Source organism: Mizuhopecten yessoensis, unplaced genomic scaffold (assembly GCF_002113885.1).
Source record: "Mizuhopecten yessoensis strain PY_sf001 unplaced genomic scaffold, ASM211388v2 scaffold8745, whole genome shotgun sequence".
Taxonomy (NCBI): Eukaryota; Metazoa; Mollusca; class Bivalvia; order Pectinida; family Pectinidae; genus Mizuhopecten; species Mizuhopecten yessoensis.
This window is the reverse complement of record NW_018407700.1, coordinates 430,571-453,614: the sequence shown is the minus strand read 5'-3', so window position 1 is coordinate 453,614 and position 23,044 is coordinate 430,571. Positions and strand designations below refer to the sequence as shown.

The 23,044-nt window shown below is 35.0% G+C and overlaps 1 protein-coding gene across 5 annotated transcripts in view; it reads left to right on the top strand.

The window, feature by feature from the left end:
• LOC110456436 overlaps window positions 1-23,044 on the top strand; it is a 126,254-nt gene that overhangs the window by 2,976 nt on the left and 100,234 nt on the right. The window contains exon 1 of one of the 5 annotated variants that reach the window (XM_021507203.1): window positions 12,087-12,525. The exons of 3 other annotated variants lie outside the window; for them this stretch is intronic. The gene's annotated coding sequence lies outside the window, so the exon portion shown is untranslated. Of the gene's footprint in view, window positions 1-12,086; window positions 12,526-14,869; window positions 14,958-23,044 lie in introns of those variants that run through there. One more of the 5 variants, XM_021507205.1, reaches the window with a different exon arrangement.

Below are 23,044 nucleotides of genomic sequence, written 5' to 3'. Positions count from 1 at the left end.
CTATGTATAGATACCTGGTAACTAATTAGTACTACTATGTATAGATACCTGGTAACTAATTAGTACTACTATGTATAGATACCTGGTAACTAATTAGTACTACTATGTATAGATACCTGGTAACTAATTAGTACTACTATGTATAGATACCTGGTAACTAATTAGTACTACTATGTATAGATACCTGGTAACTAATTAGTACTACTATGTATAGATACCTGGTAACTAATTAGTACTACTATGTATAGATACCTGGTAACTAATTAGTACTACTATGTATAGATACCTGGTAACTAATTAGTACTACTATGTATAGATACCTGGTAACTAATTAGTACTACTATGTATAGATACCTGGTAACTAATTAGTACTACTATGTATAGATACCTGGTAACTAATTAGTACTACTATGTATAGATACCTGGTAACTAATTAGTACTACTATGTATAGATACCTGGTAACTAATTATAACTACTATATATATATACCTGATAACTAATTATAACTACTATATATATATACACTATGTATACCTGGTAACTAATTATAACTACTATGTATAGATACCTGGTAACTTATTATTACTACTATGTATAGATACCAGGTAAATAATTAGTACTACTATGTATAGATACCTGGAAACTAATTATAACTACTATATATATATACCTGATAATTAATTATAACTACTATATATATATACACTATGTATACCTGGTAACTAATTATAACTACTATGTATAGATCCCTGGTAACTAATTAGTACTACTATGTATTAAAACCTGGTAACTAATTATAACTACTATGTATAGATCCCTGGTAACTAATTAGTACTACTATGTATAGAGACCTGGTAACTAATTAGGACTACAATGTATAGATACCTGGTAACTAATTAGTATTACTATGTATAGATACCTGGTAACTAATTGTTACTACTATGTATAGATACCAGGTAACTAATTAGTTCTATTATGTATAGATACCTGGTAACTAATTAGTTCTATTATGTATAGATACCTGGTAACTAATTATAACTATATGTATAGATACCTGGTAACTAATTAATACTACTATGTATTAAAACCTGGTAACTAATTATAACTACTATGTATAGATACCTGGTAACTAATTATTACTACTATGTATAGAGACCTGGTAACTAATTAGTACTACTATGTATAGATTCCTGGTAACTAATTAGTACTACTATGTATTAAAACCTGGTAACTAATTATAACTACTATGTATAGATCCCTGGTAACTAATTAGTACTACTATGTATTAAAACCTGGTAACTAATTATAACTACTATGTATAGATACCTGGTAACTAATAAGTACTACTATGTATAAATACCTGGTAACTAATTATAACTATTATGTATACATGTAGATACATGTACCTGGTAACTAATTAGTACTACTATGTATAGAGACCTGGTAACTAATTAGGACTACAATGTATAGATACCTGGTAACTAATTAGTATTACTATGTATAGATACCTGGTAACTAATTATTACTACTATGTATAGAGACCTGGTAACTAATTAGGACTACAATGTATAGATACCTGGTAACTAATTAGTATTACTATGTATAGATACCTGGTAACTAATTAGTTCTATTATGTATAGATACCTGGTAACTAATTATAACTACTATATATATACCTGATAACTAATTATAACAACTATATATATATACACTATGTATACCTGGTAACTAATTATAACTACTATGTATAGATAACTGGTAACTAATTAGTACTACTATGTATAGATAACTGGTAACTAATTAGTACTACTATGTATAGATACCTTGTAACTAATTATAACTACTATATATATATACCTGATAATTAATTATAACTACTATATATATATACACTATGTATACCTGGTAACTAATTATAACTACTATGTATAGATCCCTGGTAACTAATTAGTACTACTATGTATAGAGACCTGGTAAATAATTAGTACTACTATGTATAGATACCTGGTAACTAATAAGTACTACTATGTATACATACCTGGTCACTAATTCGTACTACTATGTATAGATACCTGGTAACTAATTGTTACTACTATGTATAGATACCAGGTAACTAATTAGTTCTATTATGTATAGATACCTGGTAACTAATTATAACTACTATGTATAGATAACTGGTAACTAATTAGTACTACTATGTATAGAGACCTGGCAACTAATTAGTACTACTATGTATAGATACCTGGTAACTAATAAGTACTACTATGTATAGATACCTGGTAACTAATTGTTACTACTATGTATAGATACCAGGTAACTAATTAGTACTACTATGTATAGATGCCTGGTAACTAATTAGTACTATTATGTATAGTTACCTGCACTTATTATAACTGCTATGTATAAATACCTGGTAACTAATTATAAATATTATGTATACATGTAGATACATGTACCTGGTAACTAATTAGTACTACTATGTAGAGATACCAGGTAACTAATTAGTACTACTATGTATAGATGCCTGGTAACTAATTAGTACTACTATGTATAGATGCCTGGTAACTAATTAGTACTATTATGTATAGATACCTGCACTTATTATAACTACTATGTATAAATACCTGGTAACTAATTAGTACTACTATGTATAGATACCTGGTAACTAATTAGTACTATTATGTATAGTTACCTGCACTTATTATAACTACTATGTATAAATACCTGGTAACTAATTATAACTATTATGTATACATGTAGATACATGTACCTGGTAACTAATTAGTACTACTATGTATAGAGCCCTGGTAACTAATTAGTACTACAATGGATAGATACCTGGTAACTAATTAGTACTATTATGTATAGATACCTGCACTAATTATAACTGCTATGTATAGATACCTGGTAACTAATTAGTACTACTATGTATAGATACCTGGTAACTAATTAGTACTATTATGTATAGATACCTGCACTAATTATAACTACTATGTATAGATTCGTGGTAACTTATAACATTATAACCTTTGGAGGTCAAAAATAAAAGTCAAAATGAAGATGAAACCTTGTTCAGCATATTGCTTTAAAAACATTATATGATACATTAATCAGTTATTTTGAATGCTTGTTAGCTCACCTGGCCCAAAGGGCCATGTGAGCTTATGGCATGGTGCGGCGTCCGTCATCCGTCGTCCATCCAGCGTCCGTCCGGCGTCAATTTTTTTACTTTAAACAACTTCTTCTCAGTAACCAAAAGGCGTAGGGTGATGATGTTTGGCCAGAAGCATGCTTGGATGAAGGGCTACCAAATTTGTTCAAATAAATGACCTTCGTCAATTTTCAAGGTCACAGAGGTCAAATATGTTAAAATCTTTAAACAACTTCTTCTGAATAACCAAGAGGCCTCGGATGATGATATTTGGCAAGTAACATGCTTGGATGAAGGGCTTCTAAGTTTGTTCAAATAAATGACCTTGCCTTATATTCAAGGTCACAGGGGTCAAATATGTTAAAATCTTTTAAACAACTTCTTCTGAATAACCGAGAGGCCTAGGGTGATGATATTTGGCCAGTAACATGCTGGGATGAAGGGCTACCAAGTTTGTTCAAATAAATGACCTTGACTTATATTCAAGGTCACAGAGGGCAAATATGTTTTTAACATTTAAACAACTTCTTCTGAATAACCAATAGGCCTAGGGTGATGATATTTGGCTAGTAGCATGCTGGGGTGAAGGGCTATAAAGTTTGTTCAAATGAATGACCTTCATCTTTTTTCAAGGTCACAAGGTCAAATATGTTCTAAACCTTTAAACAACTTCTTCTGAATAACCAAGAGGCCTAGGATAATGCCAGTAACATGCTGAGATGGAAGACTACCAAGTTCAAATGAATGACCTTGACATATATATTTTAAGGTCACAGGGGTCAAATATGTTTAAAACCATTGAATGACTTCTTATTAATAAGCAAAAGGCCAAGTGTGATGATATTACGCCATTAACATGCTGGGATGAAGGACTACCAAGTGAATGACCTTCGCCAATATTCAAGGTCACAGTGGTCAATAGATGTTTAAATCTTTAAATGATTTGTTCTGTATAACCAAAAGGTCCAGGGTAATGATATTTTTCCAGAAGCATGCTGGGTTGGAAGACTATAAACTCTTTTCAACCTAATATTATAATGTCCTTGTTCGACATTCAAGGTCACAGGTGTGATATGTTTAAATCTTTTAATAGGTTCTTATGAATGAAACACTGATATTTTGCCTGTAGCTGTATTTTAGTCCACTTTTAAGATTACAAGTGTGAGATTAATACCAGGTGAGCGATGCAGGCCCATTGGGCCTCTTGTGTTTTTATACAACTTGATCGTTTTGAGACTTTTTGGAATCGGTCAGAAAGTGCTGTCATATATATGTAATATATTGTCAGTAATTTTTAGTACTCTGGTGTTATGTAATATATTGTCAGTAACTTTTAGTACTCTGGTGTTATGTAATATATTGTCAGTAACTTTTAGTACTCTGGTATTATGTAATATATTGTCAGTTACTTTTAGTACTCTGGTATTATGTAATATATTGTCAGTTACTTTTAGTACTCTGGTTTTATGTAATATATTGTCAGTAACTTTTAGTACTCTGGTGTTATGTAATATAATGTCAGTAACCTTTAGTACTCTTGTGTTTAGTAATATATTGTCAGTTATTTTAAGTACTCTGGTGTTATGTAATATATTGTCAGTTATTTTAAGTCCTCTAGTGTTATGTAATATATTGTCAGTAACTATTAGTACTCTGGTCTTATGTTATATATTGTCAGTAACTTTTAGTACTCTTGTGTTATGTAATATATTGTCAGTAACCTTTAGTACTCTGGTCTTATGTTATATATTGTCAGTTATTTTAAGTACTCTAGTGTTATGTAATATATTGTCAGTAACTATTAGTACTCTGGTTTTATGTAATATATTGTCAGTAACTTTTAGTAATCTGGTGTTATGTTATATATTGTCAGTTATTTTAAGTACTCTAATGTTATGTAATATATTGTCACTAACTATTAGTACTCTAGTGTTACGTAATATATTGTCAGTAACTATTAGTACTCTGGTGTTATGTAATATATTGTCAGTAACTTTTAGTACTCTAGTGTTATGTTATATATTGTCAGTTATTTTAAGTGCTCTAGTGTTATGTAATATATTGTCACTAACTTTTAGTACTCTGGTGTTATGTAATATATGTCAGTAACTTTTAGTACTCTGGTGTTATGTAATATATTGTCAGTTACTTAAAGTACTCTGGTGTTATGTAATATATTGTCAGTAACTATTAGTACTCTGGTGTTATGTAATATATTATCAGTTATTTAAAGTACTCTGGTGTTATGTAATATATTGTCAGTTACTTAAAGTACTCTGGTGTTATGTAATATATTGTCAGTAACTTTTAGTAATCTGGTGTTATGTTATATATTGTCAGTTATTTTAAGTGCTCTAGTGTTATGTAATATATTGTCACTAACTTTTAGTACTCTGGTGTTATGTAATATAATGTCAGTAACTTTTAGTACTCTGGTGTTATGTTATATAATGTCAGTAACGTTTAGTACTCTGGTGTTATGTAATATATTGTCAGTAACTATTAGTACTCTGGTGTTATGTAATATATTGTCAGTTATTTAAAGTACTCTGGTGTTATGTAATATATTGTCAGTTATTTAAAGTACTATGGTGTTATGTAATATATTGTCAGTTATTTTAAGTACCCTGGTGTTATGTAATATAATGTCAGTAACTTTTAGTACTCTGGTGTTATGTAATATAATGTCAGTAACTTTTAGTACTCTGGTGTTATGTAATATATTGACAGTAACCTTTAGTACTCTGGTGTTATGTTATATATTGTCAGTTAGTTTAAGTACTCTGGTGTTATGTTATATATTGTCAGTTATTTTAAGTACTCTAGTGTTATGTAATATATTGTCACTAACTATTAGTACTCTGGTGTTATGTAATATATTGTCAGTTATTTAAAGTACTCTGGTGTTATGTAATATATTGTCAGTTATTTTAAGTACCCTGGTGTTATGTAATATAATGTCAGTAACCTTTAGTACTCTAGTGGTATGTAATATATTGTCAGTAACTTTTAGTACTCTGGTGTTATGTAATATATTGTCAGTAACTTTTAGTACTCTTGTGTTATGTTATATATTGTCAGTAACTTTTAGTACTCTGGTGTTATGTAATATATTGTCAGTAATTTTTAGTACTCTGTTTTTATGTAATATATTGTCAGTAACTTTTAGTACTCTGGTGTTATGTAATATATTGTCAGTTATTTAAAGTACTCTGGTGTTATGTAATATAATGTCAGTAACTTTTAGTACTCTGGTATTATGTAATATATTGTCAGTAACTATTAGTACTCTGGTTTTATGTTATATATTGTCAGTTATTTTAAGTACTCTGGTGTTATGTAATATATTGTCAGTAACTATTAGTACTCTTGTGTTATGTTATATATTGTCAGTTATTTTAAGTACTCTGTTGTTATGTAATATATTGTCAGTTATTTTAAGTACTCTGGTGTTATGTAATATAATGTCAGCTACCTTTAGTACTCTAGTGGTATGTAATATATTGTCAGTAACTTTTAGTACTCTGGTGTTATGTAATATATTGACAGTAACCTTTAGTACTCTGGTGTTATGTTATATATTGTCAGTAACCTTTAGTACTCTGGTGTTATGTAATATATTGTCAGTAACTTTTAGTACTCTTGTGTTTAGTAATATATTGTCAGTAACTTTTAGTACTCTGGTTTTATGTAATATATTGTCAGTAACTTTTAGTACTCTGGTGTTATGTAATATATTGTCAGTAACTTTTAGTACTCTAGTGTTATGTGGCTTGGAAGGGAAGGATCAAAGGTCAGGACAGAGTTATGTATTCGTGTACAGAGCAGTATTTGACATAGCGTAGGACTCGACCTAATACTGGGATCTGTTTGAGTTTAAAAGACTTTGTTCAGCTACTCAGACTGAAGCACTAGGGCTTTAAAGGTACATTTCATCGCTCTTAGTAGATATTCACAAATCGTGACTTGTAGAATATTTACAGTAATTCATTGTTCACTGCTAATATGGGAAACAATGACCATTCCAACCTGTACATAAAGGTTTTGTGTGAAACCAGTGTTTCCTAGAATCTCCAGAGTACAACACAATCCGTTTCCTGTTTCGGCATCTGATGAAAAATCATTATTGTAATCCCGATCCAAACACTCCGGAACAAGATGTAAAGCGATTCGAATCAAACATATCATTTGACAAAAACAATTCTCAGAATTTTGAACACTTAAATGGTTAGGTATCAAATTTCAGGAACTGGATGCCACAACCAGATGAGGACAGCACCCTGTACCCAGCGACCTGATGTACTAAACGTACTGCATCAGAATTAATCTATTTCATGTTATATTCATGGGTATTCAACTTGTCTATTTTTATTCTCAGAGCCTCTTGTTGTTGTATTTCCGTTAGATTATCATGCATTTGAATCAATCACTTGAGTGTTTAGTGTCACATGTTTCCAGAGGCTTGCATTTCAGCAGAATGATCAATTTCATTAGTTTTTAAAGATCTGGAAAGGAATTTGTATTCCGTAGAGCTGAACGGTGTTATGTTCATATTAAAGAGGAATCGAGATGTTGATTTTGACACCAGATGATGTAGCATTGCTACACACGCTTTGAAGTGGCGACTGGTTTGGGTTTCTGTAGACACTGGTCAGTAATGATCTACACACACTTTGAAGTGGCGACTGGTTCGGGTTTCTGTAGACACAGGTCAGTTATGATCTACACACGCTTTGAAGTGGCAATGGGTTTAGGATTCTGTAGACACAGGTCAGTAATAATCTACACACGCTATGAAGTGGCGACAGGTTTGGGTTTCTGTAGACACAGGTCAGTAATGATCTACACACGCTTTGAAGTGGCGACGGGTTTGGGTTTCTGTAGACACAGGTCAGTAATGATCTACACACGCTATGAAGTGGCGACAGGTTTGGGTTTCTGTAGACACAGGTTAGTAATGATCTACACACGCTTTGAAGTGGCGACTGGTTTGGGTTTCTGTAGACACAGGTCAGTAATGATCTACACACGCTTTGAAGTGGCGACTGGTTTGGGTTTCTGTAGACACAGGTCAGTAATGATCTACACACGCTTTGAAGTGGCGACTGGTTTGGGTTTCTGTAGACACAGGTTAGTAATGATCTACACACGCTTTGAAGTGGCGACTGGTTTGGGTTTCTGTAGACACAGGTCAGTAATGATCTACACACGCTTTGAAGTGGCGACTGGTTTGGGTTTCTGTAGACACAGGTCAGTAATGATCTACACACGCTTTGAAGTGGCGACTCATTTGGGTTTCTGTAGACACAGGTTAGTAATGATCTACACACGCTTTGAAGTGGCGACTGGTTTGGGTTTCTGTAGACACAGGTCAGTAATGATCTACACACGCTTTGAAGTGGCGACTCATTTGGGTTTCTGTAGACACAGGTTAGTAATGATCTACATACGCTTTGAAGTGGCGACTGGTTTGGGTTTCTGTAGACACAGGTCAGTAATGATCTACACACGCTATGAAGTGGCGACAGGTTTGGGTTTCTGTAGACACAGGTTAGTAATGATCTACACACGCTTTGAAGTGGCGACTGGTTTGGGTTTCTGTAGACACAGGTCAGTAATGATCTACACACGCTTTGAAGTGGCGACTCATTTGGGTTTCTGTAGACACAGGTTAGTAATGATCTACATACGCTTTGAAGTGGCGACTGGTTTGGGTTTCTGTAGACACAGGTCAGTAATGATCTACACTCGCTTTGAAGTGGCGACTGGTTTGGGTTTCTGTAGACACAGGTTAGTAATGATCTACACACGCTTTGAAGTGGCGACTGGTTTGGGTTTCTGTAGACACAGGTCAGTAATGATCTACACACGCTTTGAAGTGGCGACTGGTTTGGGTTTCTGTAGACACAGGTCAGTAATGATCTACACACGCTTTGAAGTGGCGACTGGTTTGGGTTTCTGTAGACACAGGTCAGTAATGATCTACACACGCTTTGAAGTGGCGACTGGTTTGGGTTTCTGTAGACACAGGTCAGTAATGATCTACACACGCTTTGAAGTGGCGACTGGTTTGGGTTTCTGTAGACACAGGTCAGTAATGATCTACACACGCTTTGAAGTGGCGACTGGTTTGGGTTTCTGTAGACACAGGTCAGTAATGATCTACACACGCTATGAAGTGGCGACTGGTTTGGGTTTCTGTAGACACAGGTCAGTAATGATCTACACACGCTTTGAAGTGGCGACAGGTTTGGGTTTCTGTAGACACAGGTCAGTAATGATCTACACACGCTTTGAAGTGGCGACTGGTTTGGGTTTCTGTAGACACAGGTCAGTAATGATCTACACACGCTTTGAAGTGGCGACAGGTTTGGGTTTCTGTAGACACAGGTCAGTAATGATCTACACACGCTTTGAAGTGGCGACTGGTTTGGGTTTCTGTAGACACAGGTCAGTAATGATCTACACACGCTTTGAAGTGGCGACAGGTTTGGGTTTCTGTAGACACAGGTCAGTAATGATCTACACACGCTTTGAAGTGGCGACTGGTTTGGGTTTCTGTAGACACAGGTCAGTAATGATCTACACACGCTTTGAAGTGGCGACTGGTTTGGGTTTCTGTAGACACAGGTCAGTAATGATCTACACACGCTTTGAAGTGGCGACTCATTTGGGTTTCTGTAGACACAGGTTAGTAATGATCTACATACGCTTTGAAGTGGCGACTGGTTTGGGTTTCTGTAGACACAGGTCAGTAATGATCTACACACGCTTTGAAGTGTCGACTGGTTTGGGTTTCTGTAGACACAGGTCAGTAATGATCTACACACGCTTTGAAGTGGCGACTGGTTTGGTAGCCGCCATCCTTTATTTGTCTTACTTCAAAGTGAAGAAGTCATAGCTTAAATATGGCCTCAAAATTTTATTGCAACTACAAGAAAATACTTGCATTCTTGGTTGAAGGTCAGTTAACTCCAAAAGTTTGCCAGCAGGAAGAACAGAATTACAGAACAATGTAAGAATGAGAAGGATAACAATGTTTTATAGGTATGCTGGAAAATAACTATAGGACAGATGTACTGATCAGATTTCAGCCATTGGAGTTTCACGTGGTGTACACGTTTGCTAAAGTGGTTTTGTGATGAACGATGCATACTTGCTAAGTCTCCAAATATTCATTAGAAACCTTTCATTATTTTTCAGTCTTATTTTTGACTTAAAAATAACAGATTTCTTTTCATGTTGGTTTTTATTCAGATTCAATGAATTCAAATTGTAGAACAATTTAAACCATGACATTTCATATTTTTACCATATATGCGTCATTTTAAGTATTTGAAAAAAAAAATTGACCCGCAGTTCCTTTCCCATGACAAATTTGAAAATTCGGCAAGAACACTATTCTTCCCTAATAGGTACCCTTGGTGCCTATAATAGCAATTTTCTATAGTCTGAAAAAATGTGCATCATAAAAACTTTTACATGTATTTTGTGTAAGTTTTGTAAATTATAGTGAAGGGATAGGACAACATAGGACCAGAAAAAGAGGTGGTAAAAAGTGTTAGTATTGTATGGTGTTGCTCAATGCTTTTCACCCATGTTACCATTGAGGTAGTTCCATTGGCCATTGTTTAGTCTATTTCCTGGCATCCCATTAACAACGTCTATTTATCACAGCATGCCCCTCCCCCTGGGAGCCACAGGTGGTTATCACACACTGCTGTATCTATATGTATATAATATCTCCAGGATTTATCATGTAGTCATATTCATCTCAGGGAAAGTATCTTGATAATTGTCTTCAACCAAAGTATTACTTGGAACATAACCATGTCTAGACCATGTATTTAAATATCATGTGGTAAAATTCTCAAATCTGCGCAGTTTCATTTTCTTAATTAATTTCTAAATTCCAAACTGGTACATAGTAGGTTATGTATTGTTGTTTATTTCTATAAAAATTGTGATACATGTAGATCCAACTTATAGGTCACCTCACTGACATGTCACATCCTGGACACAGAAGTGACACCTGGCTGGGATTTCCAAGGAAACACACCATTTTTCAAAAAAACCTGGTTAGGTCTAAAAGGTGAAGAAGTAGAAGGGGCCGTGATGAAGATGTTACTTGTTACTGTTCAGTTTACTGATAATGAGTCAGACCATTAATGCTATAGATCACACTGCTAATGACTTAGATGGTTATCCAAGATTTGGAGCTAGTTAAATAAACAGATGTCAGCACAGTGGATCTGGCTGTAACCACTAGTATATATACATAGCTGGATTTATGACTGGCCCCCTGCAGCCTCTCCCCTTCTGCCCCACCCTCCTGTTACCATGGGGCTCCCTAAGGGATCATCAAATGCAGTGTCTTTGCAGTGCATATTATGAAACTGACACCTGTTTTGAATAATCCTATGTACCAGATTTTCAAAGAGTAGGAGAGGTAATTGATCTATCAAAAATTTACATCTGTAAAATATTGGATAACCTTATATACCTTATATTCTTCGTGACTGTTTTTTCAGCTCTCTATACCAATTAAACAGTATGGCAATGTTATCTAAGATGCTGATTATATCCTAACTATTTGTTGGTTTAACTGAATAAGGATGTATATAAGTAAACACTGATTTTTTCACACACAAAAATACATAAGAAGACAATTAGCGGTGACATTAATTTGTCTTTAATTTACAATAACTCCATCTTAGTACCCAAATATGATCGGTTTCATATCAACATTGATGATTTGTTCTATAAGAATGGTTCTTTAGTCAGAATCTGACACTTTCTAGGAACTGTTTGTGAAGTTTTTGGAGTTCAGAGATATACACTTCCTGTACGTGTCCTTCTCACCTTTCAAGTAGTGCCCCGGCAGTCCATCATGGCAGAAGCTGATTACTGAGTCACTGGTGATGAAACTTGGGGTACACCAGAGCTGTAGGCACCTAACAGAGCATGCATGCTTACACAGTGTGTTTAGTTCATAAGGCAACCAATATCTTTAGCTTTGATTCTGAGAATACCATGAAGGATTTTGTGTCAGGATAAAGAGATTATATAAATGGTTCAGCTCTCCTTGATCTGGATCCTGTGGAAACAAAAATGATGTGGGTTTACTTAGACCGGAGGTAATAGTTTTCTGGCTGCTGATCTATAAACACCCTTCCAGTGTAGAGTATGGATTATATGCCCAATGGATTTCACTGTCATCCTTAACTTTTTGTGTAAAGTTGTAGAGCTGTGTTGTAGACACATGTGGTCTGTAAGTACTGCTAGTTGACTACTGACAGTGTTAAATTGATACATTGGACCAGGGATGCTGGACTCTTGTTACAACACATACACTGCTCCAGATGCTGAACAGGTAATAGAATATGAGGGCTACTCAGTGCTTTACCATTTGCTAAAGTTTTGACATGTATTTATAATATGTGAGGGAAACATCCTCTCTGTTAATGGTATATTAATTTGACTTTAGGTTGTGTTTTTCGCCATATCATTGTCTTAAGGTCTCTAAACTGTAAGCTTGACAGTTTCCTATGTCTGTATGTAAATCAGGGAATGGTTTGGTATGTACGTGCACTAACAGTAAGTGTCTACAGTCACGGTGGTACTTGTATGTACACCACTCAATACATATCAATATGAAACCTGGTGTCGGGCTACACACTTGACCGATGTAATGAATTTAAGTTCAGTTTACAAACTTCTTTCAATGAATAATTTGTGAAGATGAATAACATAGTTGGGGTCGAGTGTAACATATAGTTGTTTAATACTGTTTGTTTATGAACTACTAGAATGTGTTATGATGCTTTGTAAGATAAATCTATTGTGTGATAAACTTTGAACTGTGTACAAACTATTTTACAGTACACAATCTATAAACCGGACTCTATCTGTTCAATCCATTTTTTTTTGTCAGAAACCAGATTTGGTAGTGACAAGGATGGCTCTCTACAATCTGGAAAACTCCACAAAATGACCAAATTTGATGGTCTAGGGTTGGGGGTGGGATGTGTGTCCATTTTAGAAAGTACACTGTATGCTAAAACAACCTGTTTATTTAAGCAAGAAAGATGTCCATTCAATGTAAAGTTATAGCTGCTATGGTGTTTTGATAAGTTTATTTTAATAAGTTTGCAACAGAAAACTTTCAAGCGTTATTAACTTTCAAGTTTTAAGCTTTGGTCTATGGAGTTTCAGAGAGGGGTGCTTCATTTATTCCTATAATAGACATACATAGGAATTCGAATATCTCAACAAAATACAAGATATACTGATGTATAAGCATCAAATACCCATGTGTGAGCTGCACTGCATCAACACTTTGTATACATGCTCTAGCTGGGTTGTAATGCTGTGCAGTCCCACAAGGTCAGTCTCCACCAGGCAGACTGGAGCAGTGGTGCTGCAGTGTCTGTGTAACACTTCATCACCTCCTCACAGTATCTCTGGGGGGTCATTTATTTGATGAGAAGGGTGGAGGGGGCTGCATTTATCAATATCTGATGTTGGGAGATATGTCTTAAGATATGAGGCAATATCTATAACCTGGAAATCTTTCTCTGTGAGCTCTAGTGTATTGTGTCTATGGGAACACCATGTCATATACTATGGGTTACAATTGATGACTCAGAATTATGATACCAAGGGGACACAACTACTGGAGACCATGCTGATACAAATGATTCTTATAATGAGCAGGGAGGGCAATAACAATAACCATTATTTCCTGAAGTAGTTAAAATAGTATATGGCTTCTGGTTTGTGGAGAAAACATATTTAAATATTGATGTAATTCCTGCTGTTGACTAATGAATGGGAGATAACCCATAGGTTTCCTATAGTGCCTTTTATTACATATGTACACATAGAGTGTAAATTGTGTACATGTATAGGTATTATGTATGAATAGTTATTAATGTTACCTGGACATCATTATAAACATGCTTCTGCATTAAAACAATTTTTTAAATAAAAGTAACACTTTTGACTCCAGCCTCAGCAGTTTCAAATGCAGTTTATAACCAACTTCAATATTTCAATACATAGCTCTTCACAGATAACTGATAATGTTTAGTCAGTTAAATGGACTTTTAAAGAAGTAAAAGAAAACAGAAAGGATGTTCTTTTGAAGATAAAAAAGGAAAGAAAGAAGCATTACAATGACATACATTGTATAAGAAAGATACAGGCCCCATATACCTATTGTACACTAGGACAAGTATATAATGAGTTACAATGACACGAAGGCTGAAGGAAGCAGGTATATGATTATCACAGGAAACACTCACAAAGCAAGGTCATACACATTGTCTATTCAATCAGATAATGGGGGTCTACAATGTTATACTGCGGACATCTATAGCATTCAGAAATCAACATAATTTTAACTCATGAAATGTATTTCATATAAAAACAATGAAATATATATTTTGATAACTACAGTGTGTAAAATGGTAAAAAACATGTAATCTAAAAACAACCCTGGGAAGCTCTAATGTTGACCCCCTTTAATCGTATCCTTTAATCTAGCGCCTTTTTCCATTGACAATGACATCAGTGTATGGAAGGTACTTTACACATTTATTTATTACAAGTGAGTTTCCGTTTCCATGAATAATACAAACAAATAGGCGGGAAAACTAATGTGTAAAAATAAACTTGTATGTCTCAGGCAGCCTAGCTGCTACCATAGCTGAAGATGGTCACTACTTATATGTGTGGCAGCCTAGCTACTACCATTGCTGAAGATGGTCACTATGGATTTAACACAGATAAGGAGAAGTTGAGGTAGTTACCATTTCTCTGGCACTTCCTATGAAACTGCACCATTTTTTTCAGATATAGTTGCAGAGTTGCTTCAGTTTTTGTAATGGTTTTATATGCCCATATGAATACTCTCTATAACACTTAATCAATGGTAATTAGATTTAGAAAGGTCTTGGAAAATGGTTTCCCAGTGTGAAGAGTTCATATGGATGAAGTAGTTATTGAATAGTGAACAAATTACATTGTTACACCTCAAATGAATTTCTAGCTATTTGATTAGTTGGGAGAAAATTAAACAAAAATCTCTGTCACCTTCCGGAAATACATTGGTTTTAAGGGGCGCGGGTGATATTGCCATGAGACAGTAAAAAATATCACATGCGCGAAAAATGTGCGTTCACCGCTTCGTTTCCCCACCGTGATGGTCACAAGAATGTTTGACGGCAACAGCCAATTACATTCATTAGCAGGGCGATAGCGATTCGTTGTAAACAGCAGACTATCAACAAACAAGATGTCATTAATGAGGTTTGCTACCGTTTCTGAGCTACAAAGACTTTTGGTGTAACAAAATAGATATGACATTCATTAGCAGGGGACAGTGAATATTGTCAACCCTTTGCCGAGGGGGACAATGGGTTTTTGAGGGTTGACAATATTCACTGTCACCTGCTAATGAATGTCATATTTATATATTGTACAACCTTCGTGTCAGTCTGTGTGCAGATCGAGTGATTTAAATAATTGAAAACAACATGTTATAAGTATAGGATAAGTAATGCATTATTAATGTATGTTCTGTATACGTACATGTCAACTTACAGAGCATAACGATGATTGGGATGGGATGTACGTTTCCTATGAAAGATAGATGTGCTTGTGTCTGTGGAAGGTTGGAAGTGTTGTACAAGCCAATCAGGCAGATATCTAAGTCAGGTGTGTGAGGTTACAGAAAACACTAGGTGTAAAATGTACAAGGCTAGATAGATAGACACTAGGTTTACAATGTTTCTCCATAGCTCTAAATCTGTGTGGAGTTGTCCAACAATGTGGAAGGTTTTATCCAGATGATACCGTATATTGAACATGTAAGTAGATTATTGACTCATTCACTCCTACATTTTAAAACTGGACTTACCCGGCCAGTCTTTGATAGGTACGGTTCAAATGTGACTTCAGGGGTGAATGGGTTAATTTTCTCTTTTTTCTCTTTTCATGTTTGTATGTGACTGAATTGTGAAATTTAGGATGTGTCATTATTGTCACCATACAGTAAATTATGTTAACTGACTGAAAATCGTTGAAAATCGTAATGTCTTATTGTACAAATTAAACCTTTTGCTTCAGCTTTCTACATAGCAATACCCAAGAGGATAGGGCACCTAGATACACAGTACATGTTGAAATACAATGAAAATAAATCAGCATTTGGTACAGCTATAAAAATAAGACATTAAAGATAGCTAGGAGAATAAATTGTATTGATCGATGCGACTGCTCATCTGTCCAGATTGATTTCTGCTCAATATCCTGATTCCCCTGAGCTTCCATGAGCTGTTTTTTAAGGTCTTGTAAGGCTGTATGTCAAAGTAACTACTATTATACTTTGATAATTAGTTTCCACTCAGGAATTTGATATCCCTCAATTTAATTAAACTTAATCTTCATACAGAGCCTAAAATGCCTGAATTAACTGCCTGCTTGGGTTGATTTTTAGGTCAAACAGTTAAAGGTCAAGGCTGTTTAATATAAAGACAAAACAATTACCTTGACTTAGACAAACTAAAACTTCCATGCATGCTACACCAAAGTGGTTGCTTGGGATTGCAAGGGAGGTCACTGTTAGCATAAATAAGCATCTTCAACAGTACATGTACATCCCCAAATTAAAACCTTCATACTTAAGGAGATCTTTGTTTGTTTTCAGATCAGAAATGTGTGAACTATCGGATTGTACCAGTTGTTCATGCCAGTATGTGATGTACTAGCTGGGCTTAAGGGAATGATTGTCAATAGTGGTCCGCCCGACCTTATGGTGTTTGTTGAGCCGAGATAATGTTGGTTGATGTGTTCTTTGGCATTCTCAAAGACAGAGCTGGAATGTATGTAGTAGAAAGAGTGCACTATAAAACAGTGATAAACCTCAACGTGGACCAGTAATTGATACACGAGTTATGGCAGTGGCTAATAAAACAGGATTTTCATGGCGATGCACTAACTTTACACAGCAGCAAATTGACCATTTGGTCTATGTTGTGTGGCATTGGTGAGCTGGACAACAGTAAATTGACCACTGGTCAACAATACAGAAGTGACCAGTGGTGTCGTTTGTTATCTGTTTTATAATCTGTATATGGGAATTTTAGAGCGACTACAGCTACACAGATTGAGTTAATCACTTAATGGCCTTCTATACAAATACATTTGTCTTAATGTTCCATATTATATACTGGCAACAAGAGTTCAAGGATTTCTGGCATTAGGAAACTTTACTATCATCGCCAATGTCTACACTTAGTAAATGTTGTAACTCTCACAGGGGATGTGTTATGTTTGGGAATCTACAGTTTGTCATCCTAGTGACTTTGCTGTCGGCTGATAATAATAATACGTGAACATGTAGATGATCCTTGAATTGCAATCTTATTGCTGTCTAATTCACAATTGATGAAGGTATGAAATTCGAAAAGTTATGTCACAGAAGCTGATAATGTCATTATCAAGTGATTGTGTATCTATATAGTAGAGTCAGATAATGTTATATGGAAGTTGTCAGGATCATAAAAACACTTACTAAAGAATAATAGAGTGTTGGAAATATCCAAGTTAAAATACACTTAAGATTAACAAAGTGTTCGAAATATCAGAGTTCAAATATACAAAAATAACATATACCATGGGACTTCAAGATTAGATAAAATGTACTGGAGATATACAAGTATGTAACATACAATAGGTTCAAAGATAGCATACATGTAACACTCTTATTTCAATTCCTTTATATTCATGAAAAACCAATTAATAGGGTTATGGGCCTTTTAATATGAATAGAAAAATCCTTCTGTATATAGTGACATCATCTCTCTAACATCTTATCTTAATTAAGTTGTGGTTGGATTTCTATAAAAACTTCATACAGAATTTATACTAACCAAGGTAGATTCAATCAATTAGCAGTTTACGACTTTGCACCAAAGTGCAACGTAACCATGCACTATTATATAGAAACATCTTGTCATTGCAAAGGCATGGTTAAATCCATGAAACTAGTTTGACATGGTGGCAGAGTTTCTGGTTTCTTTTGAGGACAACTGAAGCCATTGTTTTTTTGCGCTAGTACCCTGTAAAAGCAATACTTGAAGTCCCTATGGGGTTTTGACCATGCAGATCTAGTCCCTGAACATGTAGGGATGCTAGCTGCAGTGTCTAATGGACATTACAAGTCCACTGGTAGCAGCTGGTCCCGATCTTGTACTCTGGTGAGGTATTGGCTTGTCTAGGAGATTCTCACCTCAGTAGACCTGGCTATATATATGTATACATAGTAACCAGTACGTGTCACAGGTAATCGCAGGTGATGATAGTGCTGGGCTAAACAAGCAGCCTGATGACAGAAAAGCTTGGTACTTTTACCAGATCAGTGCCAGCTGTTCATAAATCACTGTAAACCACTCTTGGCTGTTTCTATACATATTCCAGACTTAGTCAAAATTTGAATAATATCAATCTACAAAAACGGACAAAAAATGTACACTTTTGTAGGCTTGTCATTGGGTAATTGGTTATCATGACCTTTATGTAGTTGTTCCTAACTTAAAACAAGATATAATCTCCTCAAGGACAACTGTGTACCTCATTTCTATGTTGTGTGCTATTTTGACAACAAGCAAAGGAGAAGCATGATAAAATCATGTAGTATATATCTTGTAAGAATACTTGTCATATACAATGTCCTTTATCCACGGTAACATATCCTCAAGGTCATGTACAGGTATATGTTCACACACAACTCTTCCTTGGGATGTGTATTGTGGGGTACAGATACTATCAGGTAGGAAATCTTTTAAGACCACTGTCAAAGACAATGACCATTATCCAACATTACATTTTCTCAAGGTCACCTTGTGAGTCATCTCGCTTCTAACTTTGGGGAATATTAGATCTAGATGTACAAACTATGTTAGGTTATAGAACTTCTAAGTCCATCGCTAGGAATATTGACCTTCGCCGGGCTCATGCACACATCCTCAAGGTCATTTAGGATATCTATCTCATCACTAGTGGACTGTCATACATAGGAGTGTCTTACGGAGTTAACCTCCCCAAACAATCCCTGGGATAATATGACCACTGGAATACAGTGTTTAGCATCCATGTCTTCAAAAAGTAACTAAAAGGGTATCCAAATCCATTTATGGTATTCAGAAGGGTATCCAGGTCAAAGAGTATCTGCATGTACTAGAGTATCCAGATCTGTAAAGGGGTATCCAGCAGGGCAGAAACGGTTTTTTTCTTTTTCACATGGTTCTAATGATTTTTCATTCAACATAATGTATATAAATATATTGACACAAAGTATAGGTTCCTTGAAAATATTTGCTGTTTTTGAACATGAAGGAAAGGTGCAGAACATATTACTATCATACAAAAATGTCTCAACAATTAGGTCTCTTGTGTATACACACCCAAGAAGATTTTCTTAATGTAGTTCAGAAATAAGTTTGCAGTGTTTAAATCTCTGGGTTGGTTGTGACAACAGGAGAGCAGTGGATTACAAATGTTCTGCTGAATAACCTTGATCTTTTTCCTGGAAAGATTATTTTGGCATCAAGGCCATGGAACACATTGATCTATCCATATTCTCATTTTCTTTCAACATAGAGTGGTGAATTTTTAAAGGAGTTTATTGCTAAGGGAAGGAGCTGCATGGTTCACAGCCAAGAAACTGTATACCTGGAATTTAGTATTGTACTTTTGGGAGGACTTGGGTTCCTTGCTGGCTTTGTATTCAGAAATATTTAAGTGGAACTTTAACCCTGTCTGGTTGTACTTTTCACAACCATGTTCTAGAAAGCTGAATATCAGGTGAAGGGCATCTTCAGTTTGGAGTACAGAATTTTGGCAGCGTCATATTTATAACTGTAGTAAAATTATCCTTAAGGATGAAGAAATTATTTAAATTCTCGCCAAAGCATCTTTAGCACTTTCATCTCTTCAAGGTGATTCTTAAGACTATTTTTTTTTAAGGAAGTATCATGACATTGATTCTTCAGACTTTTTTTTAAAGGAAATATTATGATGTCATAATAATTATTTCCTTTAAAAAGAATACAATCTGAAAAATTTCCTGGAAGAGATGAAAGTGCTAAGGACAAGTTGTTCAAGATCAAGATAAAACAAGAGACAACAAGGTTTGTTTGTCAAGTTGAAGTTTAGTTTAGGTCGTGTCTGTCTTTCTCTGTTGGTCGTGTCTGTCTTTCTCTGTTGGTCGTGTCTGTCTTTCTTTGTTGGTCGTGTCTGTCTTTCTCTGTTGGTCGTGTCTGTTTTTCTCTGTTGGTCGTGTCTTTCTTTCTCTGTTGGTTGTGTCTGTCTTTCTTTGTTGGTTGTGTCTGTCTTTCTCTGTTGGTCATGTCTGTCTTTCTCTGTTGGTCATGTCTGTCTTTCTCTGTTGGTCGTGTCTGTCTTTCTCTGTTGGTTGTGTCTGTCTTTCTTTGTTGGTTGTGTCTGTCTTTCTCTGTTGGTCATGTCTGTCTTTCTCCGTTGGTCGTCTGCGTCTTTCTCTGTTGGTCATCCTAAGCCATTCTGTGCCTCTGTCTTTTAATTTGCGGGGTAATTCTTTTACTTTTACAAAAACATTATTTTTTTGTGGTAAAACTGAAGATGCTGTAATAGTATTCTTATGACACAGAGCCATGTACTCTTGACAGATCTAAGACGGCCATATCAATACTCTATCTGTTCAGCACCATATACTTTTAGACGTTTTATAGCCTTACCATATTGAGATATATTTCCCAAAACTCCGAGGACTGCCAAGGCCTGTGATTTTAAAGTTACTGCCCCCGTGTGTTTCAATATTATTTGTTGGAATCTTTTCTTTACAATCAGATACATCAGTATGATGGGTGTGGATATTCTTTTCAGTATAGAATGCCTGTAATCTGTGGCCAGGAAAAAGTTGGATACCGCGCGCTTAAGTGAGCGCTAAGCATTCCTCATATATTTTTGACAATGTTTTGTCGGCATTTTATGAGTGTTAAGGTAAACTCTTTAACAAGACTGACTGATGCAAATATACCTCAATGTAAAGTCTACATTCCAATATTACAAGTCCGAATTAGATAGGTTTCATGCATGTCTGGAATCTGCTTGTGGAATTTATTTCGTAAAAGCTGCATAAACAACATATGATGAAATAATTTGATGTAAGAAGACATTTTATTTTAATGGTATGTGAAAATTTATCTTTCATGAAAGAATGTTTTCTCTTGTGAAGTTCCCATGCCCTGGAGATGTTAATATGTTTACACATCTACATCAGAGGCTATGCTGTAAAGCTGAGGATGGCATGTACTAGGCATTGGCGTCCTTGAGGGAGCAGATGTTGATTTCTCACATAATATACATACACAGGAGGCTTTTTCATTACTTGTATTTTTTTTTACCAGGAATAGCTGCTTTCTTGTAATATACCATCTAATTTTTTTAAACAGATGCCGCCGTGTACAACTGACAAAAGTATAAAATTTACGTTTGTGTGAAAAAATACAGGTTTTTACTGTTTTGATTGTGAAGTTTCACGATAATTGTTATGTTTGTAAGATTGTAAGATGTGCAGTGCTAATTTATAGGAAATGTTCATTGCGAGAGCGTTAGGTATGTAGTATTACTTTACTAGAGATGTTCTCCGTCCATTAATTGTAGGGTTTACACTTAATTTGAAATGTGCACTGTGAGCTTGTTTGGTATGTAGTTTTATATAGCACCTGTTTGCTCAAGAAAATTACTCCCAAGCAAATATTTGACAAAACTATAGGAGAGTATTGGAGGAGCCTAACACAAGCACTTACCACATGATCCTCTTTATACCTACGTATATATCGCATGGTATGCCTGTGTATGCTGGAAGTACCATTGTATAGGTGTCCTGGTTGTTATGGGTCAGTGTTTCAAATGACTCACAGACGATATTTTACTCCACTCCAAGAAGGTGGAGCAACAACAACAAAGTGTCTTGATCAAGGACAAAACACCATTCTGCCATCTGTGCGACAAGAACTTTTTTGTCAACACACCGACTTACAAACAACTGCTGTACAGACCTCTAATAAGTTAAGTTATCTACAAAGGAAATTCAGGCCCGTTCCAAATAGCCTTCCAGCCGACATCATATTATAGGTATGATGACAGAAGCTATTCAGTTTGTAAAGAATATGGGGAATGGATACCTTGAATTCATCAAGAAGGCAAAAACTCATTACTCATTTTTCTGCCTGTGTATATCCCATAGAGAACAACACTTATGATGTGGGTATCATGAAGTAACAGACACATTCTGTAGGTACATAACCTTCCCATCCTAACCCAATATCTTCCTATGTGTTATTATGGAGCCTACATCATTAATTAGTTCCAGGTATTCTTTTACTTCACATATGCTAAGGAATGATGAAGAAATTAGTTAACATTACAAAATTCTGTAGGGATTTATTTCAAAATTCCAGCCGACTTTGTAATTATAACTGGGAATTCATAATTTATATAAGGAAGGAATTTTCAGATTCCACTTTCTCTGGGAATTGTGGTATCAGGTATTATCTAATGAATATAGTTTGATTAATGCTGTATTCATCCTTATTTTCTCCCACTGGATAACAACTATAGGTAATTAAATGCTGACTGCATTGGTATTATTTAAGGGTATATATGGAACCTTTGCAACAAATACAGTATTTGGGATTCTGTTTGTATAAACTCATTGGTACAACAAATACAATACTTGGGATTCTGTTTGTATAAACTCATTGGTACAACAAATACAGTATTTGGGATTCTGTTTGTAAAAACTCATTGGTACAACAAATACAGTATTTGGGATTCTGTTTGTA